This window comes from Pistacia vera, unplaced genomic scaffold (assembly GCF_008641045.1).
Source record: "Pistacia vera cultivar Batoury unplaced genomic scaffold, PisVer_v2 Contig524, whole genome shotgun sequence".
Taxonomy (NCBI): Eukaryota; Viridiplantae; Streptophyta; class Magnoliopsida; order Sapindales; family Anacardiaceae; genus Pistacia; species Pistacia vera.
Window position 1 is genome coordinate 1119217 of NW_022196362.1, and position 13830 is coordinate 1133046.

At 38.4% G+C, this 13830-nt stretch overlaps 1 pseudogene; it reads right to left on the bottom strand.

Moving 5' to 3' along the window:
* Positions 1-357: 357 nt before the first annotated feature.
* LOC116106862 lies at positions 358-9581 on the bottom strand (annotated as a pseudogene).
* Between the last annotated feature and the right edge of the window lie 4249 nt (positions 9582-13830).

Genomic DNA, 13830 nt, shown 5'->3' on the forward strand with positions numbered 1-13830 from the left:
TCAGGGCTTGTGTCTAGGAGAAGTGGAATAGTTTATTTCTACTCATATTTTTACATTATTATTTATAATGAATTACATCATCATATAATATTTATATGATTGACTGCAAGCATCACATTCAATGTCAACTAAGAAAACAGAACCTTATTGTATATTTTAAATCACTAGTTCAAACTTCCGATACATATGAACGTTATGCCACACGGTGAGAAAATTCAGTTCAATTTATGACATTTTCTGCAATTTTAATTCTCTCTCTTTTGGCCATATTTTCCTTCTATGTTTGAAGTTCAAGGCGTTGGAAGACAGTGGTCTTTTGAGTTCCACAATTCACAAGGTCCAATTAGTTATGCAGTACAGAAGAAGCTCTGAAATTCCGATGGAAAATGGTGCAATATAGTCATTGCTTTTGATAAATAAGGAAGGATAAGAGTTTGGATACATCTAATGCAATCTACTAAAGGAACAAATATTTCTCTTGTACTTTGCTCTTAGCCCTAAAATATCGTGGCGATCAATAATAAACATTCTAGCCACACTTCTTGCTGCTAAGGCAAGACGTACATGATACAAGAAATAATTGTTGGCTTCAATGTGATTCTGCAGATTGCAAATGAGACCAGTATTCCTTACAAGCTGCCTAACAGAGAACCTTCCCGTCATCAATTCATTGGCTCATCATACTCCACTAGCTTTCCTGCAACATGAAAAAATTCTTTGTTCAAATATTTTAAAGCTTTGTCTGCATAAGTGACTGAAAAGGTAACAAAAATGTATCTCATATTTATTACCTTCACATGACCATCACCATAATGGAAAACATATATATGACATTGCTACTGATAGAAAAAGAAAAAACTCTAAATTGAAGCACATGAAGGCCACATCTATATTAAGTTTTACTCTGAGTAAAGTTTAAAGATGGTACTCAATCACTCACCATCACTAACGGCAAGTACCATGGTGCAATCATCACAGTTGGTGAGCCACAGTGATCACAGTGCAATCTGCAAATTCGGTCCGAATAGTTTTCTGTAAAATCGTGTCAGTGCCATTGTCAATTGAGGCAGTGTTTCATCAAGCACCAATATTCGGCTTCTCCTCAGAAGTGCACGCCCCAAACAAAATAGTTGTCTTTGTCCCATGCTTCAGTTTGATCCATCTTCCGCAACTATGTAACCAATTCATAGTAAATATCACTATCAAAAGTAAAAGCAAAAGACTGAAAATTCATAAATTCCATAACACTTGCCTAAGGAGTCAAGGCCCTCATCTTTCTCCTGGACAGCTTCCCGAAGCTGGCACTTTCCAAGAACCTACCAAAGTGGCCAGAAATGATTAGCATGTAGAAGTAACCAACAAAAATTACTTCCACATGAAAAATATCTCTCAGTCAAAGCAAGTGTCAGATCCTAAACATCAACCAACAGCAAAAAAAAAAGTATTGAAATTTACCTCCAAATTTCCTGGTCGTATGTTGAGATAAGGGACCAAGTTAATCTCACAGACCCATTGAAAAGAGTGGATCCTGAGGTATTATACCAAACATGACCTCAGATCATGAAGTCCAATTTTACATATATCAATGCTGTCTACAATAATCTTCCCCCCGGCTGGCTCACCAATCGAAATAGAGCACCAATGAGAGTAGTCTTTCCACTGCCAGTTCGGCCAACAATACCAATTTTGTGGCCTCCTTCAAAGTGCAACTGTACCCCAGGAATAGTGGGGCATCAGGCCTATATCTGATCTGTTTGATCAACCATTTTCTCAGTATAATCATTATAAGTATATCAATGAATTGCAAGATTCAAAGAGAAGTGAGAAAGAGAGACTGGTTTCACACATTGTAATTGACTAAGCATTGAATACAAAAGACAAGGGAAAGTAAAATGCTATTCTACCCTTAAGTTATAGAGAATGTACACATTACTCATAAGAAATCATCACCGGTAGGAGTACAGAAAATGGAGAATGTAAAATTTGTACTGAAATCACTATGTCACTTTACCCATAGCAGGCCAGTTGGGTGGGGGCGATTGTCTTTTATCACTTCAGGGGCTTCACTTGGTACATTCATGTATGTTTAAGTCTTTCTACAGAAATGATATAATTTGCTATAGTACACTGGTTTTGGATGACATAACTACGAAAACATTTAATGAAAGACCATAAGTAGTGCCATCCAATAAATCCTGCACATAACAGTAATAATTAGTAGTTTAAATTATACAAAGAATTTGTCTCAAGAAAAGATTTCATAGTCTAAATATGTGCATTGAGATTACGAGTTAGAATATAGCATTGCGTCTCTGTGATATAATTGTTCTCACCAGAGCTAAAAGTTCCAGAGGAAGCAAAACCAGTAAGAGTGCCGCTGAGGAGATAACAGCTGCACTGAGTGTTTCTAATCGTGAATCAACCACTCATTCGCCGCAAAACTGTGGAAGAATGGACTGGCATTGGTATCAATATATCAAGATTTTTACCAAAAAACCGCTCTTCTCCTGAAAGGCCCTTATTGTTGTGGCTCCTGCTATAGACTCAGCTAAATGATTTGCCACCAGGACTTGGTTGTGCCACTGATCCGCATCAATTCTTGCAGTATAAAAATAATACCTCTGTAAAACAATATAATAATAGTAAACTTTACTCGTTAAAATTCATCATGACAACTCCAGAATATACACAAAGCAAAGCTGGGTATATCTATGTATTATGCTACTACATTAGCACCAGATTTCAAAAAAGGATGAGTTTTTGGAAGATGATAGAAGAGTGCCCTTCTATAGAAAACTTTGTTGCATATTACCTGCAAGCGAATAGTGTAGGTTTTTCAGGGTTCTAAAGCTAAGAGAAAGAAGGTTATTTGTGCATGAGAGAGAGCTAAAACAGAAGAGAAAGAACTGATAAAAAAAAAGTCTGCGTTTTTCATTCAAAACAGAGAAATATATGAACCTAATACATCACTGTACAACTACTTTCAGTATAAATAATCTTTAAATATACTACAATTTGAACCCTTCTTAACAAACACAAAATTCACTGAGATTTGTGGCTTAATCACGGCTGTCTTCACCTAAAAACATCATTCAAATAACTTCCAAAAAAAGGATGGGAACTGCACATGACAGACAGCCCTTTTAATTCAAAACCTGGCGCCAAACTTTCAAACCAACCATGCAAAATGATTCCAGCCAAATATCATTTACTTCAACAAATAGCCATGAAAATCATGGTATGAGACGAAAAGAACTTGCCAAGTGACAACAACATAGTACTCCAAGATACTATAAGCATTAATGGTAGCTGCAACAGAAAGAATTAAATTGAACGGATATCAAGGTCAACAATGCTCAGATCGAAGGAGACCTATATAAGACCAACATGCAAACATATAAAAGTGATATGAGTTCATCAACCACTCTTGTAGGTATTAGGAAAGCATTTTGTGATATAGATAATTACCCGACTAAGGACTCTTCCAACGGTGTGGAGTCATAAAAAAACATAGGTGCACGAAAAAGGGAATCTAGAAGCTGTGAAAATAAAGATTGTGCTGATCGAATACCTAAAACAACAGTGGAGAGAGATCTAAATAGCAAATAGTGTTGAGGTAAATCCAATCACTATGTAAACGACAATCAGCTCAATGTGCTAACTGAGGATTATCACATTAGAAGCATCCATGTGTTCTGTGATATCTGACCAATCACAAATATAAGTGAAAAAGACTGGCCATGGAGGAGAACAAAAATCCTTTGCTCTGCTTCAGATACTTTGTGTATGGCTTGAAACCTGTGTCTCCTATTTCTCTCTTTCTTTTTTTATCAGCTGATCACTTTTGGATGCTTCAGATTGTTTGTCTACGTAACCCCTCTTGATCTCTTAGCAGGTGCACCACGATTCTGAGAAGTAACCTCAGCAAGTTTTTCAGAACGGCAGTTTCTTTGTAGCATTGACAAGGTCCTGAAATTCTTGCTCGAGGACAATAATTGATGTAAGTAGCTGTCTTCCGGATTTCCCATCTGACATTAACTGTCAGAAAAATGAATATTACTTTAAATGACTATACATTTCAATTAACTATGTGCACTTTGCAGTCACATATGTTCCTGCTCATTGCACATCGAATAACAGATGGAACACAGGTTACATCTGATTGTTCATTGTTAAGAATAAAGCAGATTAGTAAAACCCGGGAACTCTAAGCAGAAAGAAATCATCTCATTAATGGTGTAAGATTAAAGCCACAATCAAGAGCCCTCATGATCCATTTGGAAAACTTACATCAGCCTGTTTGATATTATGCGACGATGCTCACAGGGAAAATGGAAATAAAAAATACAAAAAATTTAGAGTTCCTAGATTTTAAAAAAAAAAAAAAAAAAAATAGAAGCAAGAAGAATAAAAGATGTTGGAGAAAGGGTCCAAAGTTGAGAGTGCTAACCAAAACAGAATCAAATGTAGGTAGAAAATCAACTTGATGAGTCACAAGTAAAACTGCCTTCCTTGAAAGTGCTCCCATAACATATTCCTGCCCAGAGTTTAAGTTAGTTTTCCCCAAAACAAACTAATTAAATAAAAAAAAAAAAATATATTGAAAAAAGATAAATAGTTACATTAAACAAACTTGTAGCTGTATGAGCATCCACGCACTGAATGGATCATCCAAGAGATATATATCAGCGTCCTGATATAGCGCACGAGCAAGTTGAATTCTTGCTTCTAACACCACTCAAATTAATTCCTCTTCACCTATTTCAGTTGATCACCATACGGAAGCAACTCAAGATCCTTCACCAATGAACACCTTTCAAGTGTTTCATGGTATCGATAGGTATCCATAGAGACCCAAATAAAATGTTTTTCGTATGCTCCCAGTCTGGATCCAAGCTGTTGCGAAACATAGGCAATCTTCCCATACACTTGAATCTACAGATATTAAAAATTAATATCTGATGCTTGAAAATTACAAAACTTGAAAACTTAGAAGTAAAGGTTTACACGTATTCTCACAATTACAGAAGAGAGAATGAGAACAGTAAACTTACAATTCCCTCTGTATTTGGAACTTCACCAAGAATTGCCGCTATAAATGTTGATTTGCCCGAACCCACTTCTCCACAGATAGCCACCTTTTCGCCAGGTCTAACCTCTAGGCTTATATTTTGATTGTTGGCTTCAAACAATTCTCCTCCCAAGAAAAATTGGTTGATTTGGTGAAGAAGGCATGGTTCACATTCTCCAAGTTCCTCTTCTGCCTGACATTTGCACTCTGTAGCTCAGGTGCTCAAGGAATTTTACAATACGTGTAAATGAAACCTTCGCCTGAATGACTGCTCAACAACATAGGGGATTTCTTACAGGGCCTTGAACAAGACAAAAGTTGCACAAAAGTGAAAACATTGCTAGCATATAGCGGAATCTGAGGAAATAGCATGCCCCAAAGTAGCAACTGAGACAAAAAACAGGCGACGACCATGAGAGAAAGCCATTACATCCCTTTCGCAAATGCAATGCAAATAACCATTATATTCCACCTTACGTAAATTTTCAATGAAATTCTTGAAATGGGTTTCCCAGCATACAATTTCAAAACCTCATGTTCACAAGAGCTCATAGTAGCCTTCCGTCTCTCGTCCTGTGCAACCATGAGCTTGCTTTGAAACTTAGTTGCAGCTTTGCAAGCGGAGTACCGCATAGCACCGTGGAATTATAACCACCAAAGCTGCAAATGTTGTAACCCCACTGCACGAAAGAGAATTTCAATTGCAATACAAAGCCGCAGACTTGTCGTCCAAGTTGGTGAAACCAGAAAGGGAATTCTCCAATCCCGTAAGCATCCACAGTAACATAGTTCATATCTCACACCTGAGTGCTTCAGCCTGGCAGCATTTGACAATCTCAACTGCTTTTGAAATAGATGCTGTGAGCAAGGACCCCACTTTCAGACCAATTACTACTTCTGAAATACCACTGCCTTTGTGACAAGGATTCTAAGCCCTTTGAAATGAAAGTGTCATAGCCAACAATAACCTTCTGTTGGTTTTTAGAGCTGGAGTATACTAAGAAAAGAGGACCAAAAACTGACGTGAGAGAGAGCTGTAGAGAGAGAAAATCTGAACTGAAATTTACTTGTTTTACATTCAAAAACAGGGGTAGATTTATACAAAGCACACGCCACTGTTCCACCTAAAGCTGCAAATTTAAAATTTAAACTAAACACACCAACTAATGCACGTACAGACATATCAAAATACATCATTTTATCAACAATTCACACTAAACACATCACTGACAATATTCTTAAACAGTGACCCAAACAACTTCTTTATGCACAGTAGCATTTAAAACGTGGCGCCAAAATCTTGAACTCCCACGTGTGTTGACTTCATCATTTCAGCATGGTATCACCATTCAACACTCCCCTTGATACATTGCTGGAAACACCAAGTTTGAGCTTTAAATCTTCAAACTTGGCTTTGGACAAAGCTTGGTTATTATATCAGCAATTTGTTCTTCTCTATTAAAGAGAACTCCCCTTCATTGCAGCTTCTCCACGCATCAGATTTGACTGCCTCATTGTAGCTGGTTGGTTCTAACTCAGCCACATGCACCTCTCATAAATTCAGATATTGGCTTTGACCTCTGACTGGAACTTCATCAACTTCATCTGACTTCACTTTTCAATCTGACTTTGGGCTTTATCTTGCTGGAAGCTTGGCCTGACTTTAACTTGATTTTTTTACAGTTCCAAACAGCACATTCATCCACCTTAACATCTCTATTAACTATGTTAGCTGAATGGTTTTGAAAAACAACATTTCCCCACTCTACCGGGAAGTTTTTTCTTTGCATCTTAACTCATTAACTCATTCCCATCACATTCCATAATGACACAATGCTGAGTTTTTAAAATGAAGAGAGTAATTCCTCTCAAGCATTGTCCTACACTAAGTAGGCTTTGACTGATTTTGGAACAAATAAAACATCAGATATAATCTTGGTACCTGACTTGGTTTGGACAGAAACATTTCCCTTGCCTTTGACCTCCAGCAGCTCTCCATTTCCCACTTTAACTTTAGACTTGTAGCTTTGATCTAAGCTCACGAAATTGGACATGTTGGTGACATATGGTTGGTGCAACCACTGTCAATTAACCACACCTCTTGATCAAAATCAGCCACACATCCTGAAGCCATAAACAACTGCTCAAGTTCTTGAGTTGCTGTTGATTCTCCACTGCCTGGGATTGATGCTCCTGCGCCTCCTGTTCTGCACACCCTTTCTACATGTCCAAACTGCTTACAAGACCTACATTGTATGCCAGGCCTGAACCAACATCTATTTTCAGAGTGGTTCTTTTTCTTGCAGTGAGGACAAGTAGGAAAGGTTCTCAGTCCCGCATTTTTTTCTCCTTCATCGTTAACTTCCTCTTTTCCCTTCTCTCCAGCATACCTTCTGTTTTGGCTTACTATCATGGTCTTCACTTGTGTCTCCTGCCTCAGCAACCTCCTCTGCTCTTGTGCTTGAAGAGCATGCACAGTTCTGCTAAGCTGATCTGGGACAGGTCTTTGGAGTCTTCAAGTGAAGAGATTTTTGCCTCAAATCTCTCAGGTAACTGACCAAAACCTTCTCTAATATCCTCTGTCAGTCAACTCTTCACCAAGTAGCTAATCTTGTTCACCACATTCATCAGCCTATCCACATACTCCTTCACAGATCAGCCTCTTGCATCTTAAGCATCTCAAATTTCTTCTCAGGTTTAGAATCTGCATGTTGCGTGTTGTATTGTGCCCCCAAACTCCTCATTAAGCTTATCCCAAGCTCTTTAGGAGTTTCACACGCCATAATCCTGGTGAAGACTTGGTCTGTCACTGCTGAGTGTATGTAAGATAGGGCCCTTGGTGCTTTAGACATCTCCTCTTCATGAATCCTGATTTGGTTCAGTGTGGGATTTGCTCCCAACTGAGGAACTTGCTTCTCCTCCTCCACGTATTGCCACAAACCCATGGCCTCTTAAATAAGTCTTCATTGACAGCCCATACATGGAACTGATCTCCATTGAAGATGGGTGGAGAAAGTGAAGAGCTGGAGTTGCTGCCATGAAGATGATTACGTATGGTGTTGAGTTTTGTTAAGAGGTTTTTGTTTTTCCAGGTCCTGAAAGATCACAACAGCTCTGATACCAATTGTTGGTTTTTAGAGCTGGAGGATACTAAAGAAAAGAGGACCAAAAACTGAGTGAGAGAGAGCTGTAGAGAGAGAAATCTGAACTGAAATTTACTCTGTTTACATTCAAAAAACAGGGGTAGATTTATACAAAGCACACGCCACTGTTCCACCTAAAGCTGCAAATTTAAAATTTAAACTAAACACACCAACTAATGCACGTACAGACATATCAAAATACATCATTTTATCAACCTAATTCACCTAAACACATCAATGACATATTTCTTAACAGTGACAAAAACAACTTCTTTATGCACAGTAGCATTTCAAACCGTGGCGCCAAAATCTTGCAACTCCCCACGTGTGTGACTTCATCATTTCCCGCATGGTATCACCATTCAACACCTTCATATGGAAAGCGTTTTTCCTCGGCAACCAAAATGAAGGCATTAAGTAGCAGAGAACCAGCTGAGAGAGTGAGAATCTTTAGCAAAGCAAAGAACCAGAAATGAAAATTCTCCCGGTGGCATATATTATTGTCCTCAGATTGATGGTTGAGATGATGGTTCAATTTGTTTCTGTTTATTCAACTGATCCAGGAATTGAAGATAACAGCTTTCTGCTCGATTGCCCATGCAAACTGGGTATATCTTCTCCTCAAGAGTTTTCTCCCTACCCCTTTTCATTAATGGATTCAACCACCAAAATGACAGTTCACTGAAGAAACCAGATTTTGAAAATCGAGTAACTTGGCCAACACTAGTGCCGTTGGCCCACTATTCAAAGGGACATAGACCACTTTCGCTAATTTTCGCTTCACTTTCGTCGTATTTATCTTCCTTATAAGTGGATAACAGCAACAACAATGCCCCAGGAAAAGAAAGAAAATCTATGGCTATTTTTATCGGTATGTTTTTGCTAAGTATTGCAGCAAAGACAGATAAAGCACAAACAGTTCAGCACAAACGAAAAGGTAAGAATGCACAAAAGCCGCATTGGTGCCCTTGGAAGATGACTTCCCCTTAGGCTTATTGGCAAACTAACAACCAAACATGTGACACTTGAATCAGTACTAGTAACTAACAATTCAAAGGTAATGCAGTCTGAGTTTTCCTGAGCTCTCTTCTAAAATCCAAATGCCTAAGCCCAAATGATAGAAGCCTAGAGATCCATAATAACAGCAGCTGCTATCTGGAATGATGTAAATCGCTGCAAACATGCTGGAATGTGAAGCCTTCTTGATGATGACTTCTGAATCATATTGAATAAGAGCATGACCAGGAGCAAAATATCAAAGCAAATGATCAATGCATGATTGATAAATGAATTGGTTGAATGAAGAGCAAAAATTCAGATTGCAAGGATTTCAACAGTGTCTGAACAACTAGATCCCCACAGAACATTATCCTAGATCCTTCATCGTTTTTTTTTCTTTTTCCCTGCTGTCCAAACCCTTTATTATACTAATGCATAATCAACTCATAATACAAAATTTTCTATCAATAAAATCAATCATACATAATAACAATTTTTTATTACATAAAAGTAACAATCGTGCTCTACTGTCAGCCTACACAAGTTTGCTTTTGGGTTTCACACAAGCGTTATGACGCAAAAACACATCCTTTTGGGTTTCACACAAGCGTTAAGAGCTCACATGATATTAACAAATCTTCACTTTGATAAAGTGGGCTAAGAGGGAGTCCAACCACTTATAAACAATAACAGCCCAATATTGAGGGACATGGGACAAATTTCACTTTAACACACTTAACCTTCCCAAATATGTGGGATGTCACACTAAAGTCCAAATCATTCAATAAATAGGATATAATCAATTTCTGGCTTTTTGATTATAGAATCAGTAAGGTAGTGAAAAGTGCAAATCCCCACAACATAATAAAGAAAAGGATCATACTGCAAGTGAGAGACAGCAAACCAAACGAATGCAGTAAGCTCAAATGGAGCTTAATTGTATGTATTGATAGAGAAGCAAAGGTGAAGCAATTGCATGTACAAAAAGATACTGAAAAGTCCATGGTACCTTAAAAATGGCCTCAAATTAGCACCCTTCTCCTCCTCCTATTCTCTCAGTGCGTACTCTAGAAGGAGCTAAGTGCAAATATTCCAGGGTGTAAAAGTTCTGAAACAGCAAAGCTCAATGAGAGAGAGAGACTGTTGGTGTTTAGTGCCGGTGAATACTAAGGAAAAGATGAAATGAATTTGAGTTGAGAGAAAATATCTTTCATTACAATGCATATTACAATTTATATATCCAAAAGCTTACTGGTACACAACTAAAAACAGACAATTCAGATTTGAAATTTAAAACTAAGGTTTACAACAAATACATCCTTAATCTTAGCTGATTGCACCTAAACATGTCACTAAAAATCAACCACTAAAGCAGCTCCATTCATGGCAGACAGAGGAGCAGCAACAGTTCTTTGGCGCCAAAAAGATCAAAAAAAAACTGAATTTCCAACCAAATTTTCAGCAAATTATCACTGTTCAACACTCCTCCTGATAAGTTTGCTGGAAACACCAAGTCTGAGCCTAAAGTCTTCAAACTTAGTTTTGGATAATCCTTTAGTCAAGAGAGCAGCACTTGATCATCACCACTGCAGTGAAACAGTTTAACTTCCCCTTCTTGCTCAGCTTCTCACCATGGATGGAACTTGATCTTTATGTGTTTAGTCCTTCCTGATGGACTGGATTTTAGCCATAGCCCAGCCAACTAATTGTCACACATAATTACAGTAGGATGTCTCTACTTCAGTTTCAAATCTTCCAGAATTTTTCTCAAGCAAACAGCTTGGTTCACAGCAGCTGCAGCCAAATGTATTCTACTTTGTTGTGGATTGTGACACAGTTTTCCATTTTTTTTTAAAGTCATCAGATTGCACCATAATTCAAGAAGAAAGCATACCCTGAAGTGTTTTTCATGTCTTCCATAGAACCACCCCAGCACTATCAGAAAATCCCATAATCTAAAGTTTTCTCCTAAACCACACTCCAAGTTGGTGCTCCTTTTTACATATCTTAGCACCTTTTGCAGCTTTGAAGTGTGTTTCCTTGGGCTGATTATAACCTGGACAGCAAACGTGTAGCAAACAGATATCAAGTATGTGTGTTAGGTACAGCAAGCAGCCAACCAAGCTCCTATACTGCCCTCATCAACACTTTCTGCAGCATCATCCTTTGACAGCTTTGATTAGGAACCAGTGGAATGTCCACTGATTTGCAATTCTCCATATTGAATTTCCTTGAACTTCAATTGCATACTTCTCTTGATTAACAAAAATTCCAGCTGAGCTTTGATAACCTGCATCCCGAGAAAGTAAGCCATTTCACCTAAATCTGTCACCTCAAACTCATCAAACATGGATTCTTGGATTCCTCCAACTGAGTTGGTTTGCTCCCTGTCACAAGTAGATCATCAACATACAAGGAGATAATCATCACATCTTCATCAATCTCTCTAATATACAATGTGTGCTCATTGGACTTTCACAAAATCCAAACTCAATAATGATCATTGATCCTGCTGTACCAAGCCCTTGGTGCCTGTTCAGGCCATACAAGGCCTTCTTAGGAGAAAACTTTATCTTCTTTTCCCCTGATTTGTCCCTCCGGCTGTTCAAAATATATCTCCTCATTCAGTTCCATTGAGGAAGACTGATTTGATGTCTAACTGAAAATTCCATGCCAATTGTGCTGCCAATGCAAGTAACAACAAATGATTGCGTCATGCCTTGCAATTGGTGCAAAGGCATCCGGAAATCAACTCATACTGTTGAGAAACTTTTGAAAACCAGCTAGCTTGTGCTTAAGGACTAAGCCATCCGAGTTAAGCTTCTTCTTGAAAATCCATTTAACTTGGATTACTTTTCTGTTCTGAGGTCTGTCTACCAGGTTCCAAGTTTGGTTTTTCTCAATCATTGCCAGCTCCTCCTTCAGGCAACTCTCCAAACCTCGATTTTGCTGCTTCAAAGTAACATGTTGGCTCAAGTGAAGCCATGTTACATCTCTATAAACCTCGGTTAAAGGTTGGTACCTCTAACGAGAGTCCTTCTTCTACATCACTTCATCATCCTCAATAATCCAATCACCTACAGATTCTATCCATTTTGGTTTTGTCTCCATATCAACTCTATTTTCTTCCCAATTCAAACTCATCTCATCTATTGATATCCATGGAAATTTGAATTTTTTTGGTTTCTGGAAATACACCTATGGCTTTGGATTGACTACTATAACCAATAAAAATGTCAATAAGGCCTTCTCATCCAACTTGGATTTTTTTGCTGCTGGAACCAAATGTAACATATGCTTCCAAATACTTTGAGCCTATCTACTGTTGGTTTAACTCCATACCAGGCTTATAAGGTGTTTTGCTGTCTAAGGCTTTTGTGGGAAGCCTACTGAGTAGGAACACTGTTGTGTTGACAGCTTCTGCCAAAAATTCTTTAGCAACCTCTTCTGCCACCATACACCTTGTATCTCTACAACTGATTGTTCTTCCTCTCACTGACTCCATTTTGCGTGGAGTGTAGGGCCTGTTGTATTGATGCCTAATTCCAACTTCCTTGCATATGTTCAAACTCTTGAGAAGGTATTCTGTACCATTGTCACTTCTCAAGATTTTATAGTTTTTCCAGTTGGTTTTCCAACATTGCTTAAACTGCTTAAATCACTAGCAACCTCTCCTTTTTGCTTCAAAAAATACACCCAACACATCCTGGACCAGTCATCTATAAAAAATACAAAATACCTACTTCCACTCAATGACAGTGTTCCATAGGAATACACACGTCTGTATGAATGAGTTGGAGTTTTTCAGCTGCTCGCAAGGCTTGGTTATAGGGAAGGAGACTACCTACTCAACTTGCCAAGTTGACAAGCGGACATACCGTTTTACTCTCCTCTATTTCGGGCAAATTCTAGACCACCATTTCTTGCTCTGAATTTCCTTGAGACCTTGATATAAAAGTGACCAAGTCTCTTATGCCATTTCTCAAACTCATCTACCCTTACATTACAAGCTCTATTTTCAGTTCTTTTCAGCTTAATGGGGAAGCTCATCCCCACCATTTTAACTTTCATTAGCTCACACCCTTACTGTCCAAAATTTGACAGATTTGATTCTCAAAATGAAAGACATAATTGTTTTCTAAACATTTGTCACACTTAAAAGACTTTGACTAATTCGGGTGCATAAAGTACATTGGAAATGAGTTTTATACCTGTAGAGGTCTGGACTGCACATCTCCTTTCCCAGCCAGCCTTCCTAGTTTGTACATATGGTTTGTACATCCATGCAACCAGACGGCCTTCATAGCTTGTTGGTGGTGCACTGCAAAGGCTACAAACAGCTGTTCACCTTGTTAGGTGTGTGATCATCTGTCATCTGGGCTTGCTATTGGGGTTGCTCTCCTTGTTCTTACAAATCCTCTCCCTAGGACAAACTGTTTGTAGGCCCTGCACTGTATCTCTGGCCTAAACCAGCATCTTTTCTCAGAATGCCCCTTTTTTTTACAGTGAGAGCAAGGTGGATATTCCTTCATCCCACCTAGTTTTCCCCATTGACCATTGATCCTTTCTTTCCCTTTCTTACACCGACATACTCCTATTGTTCCCTTGAACTAATTA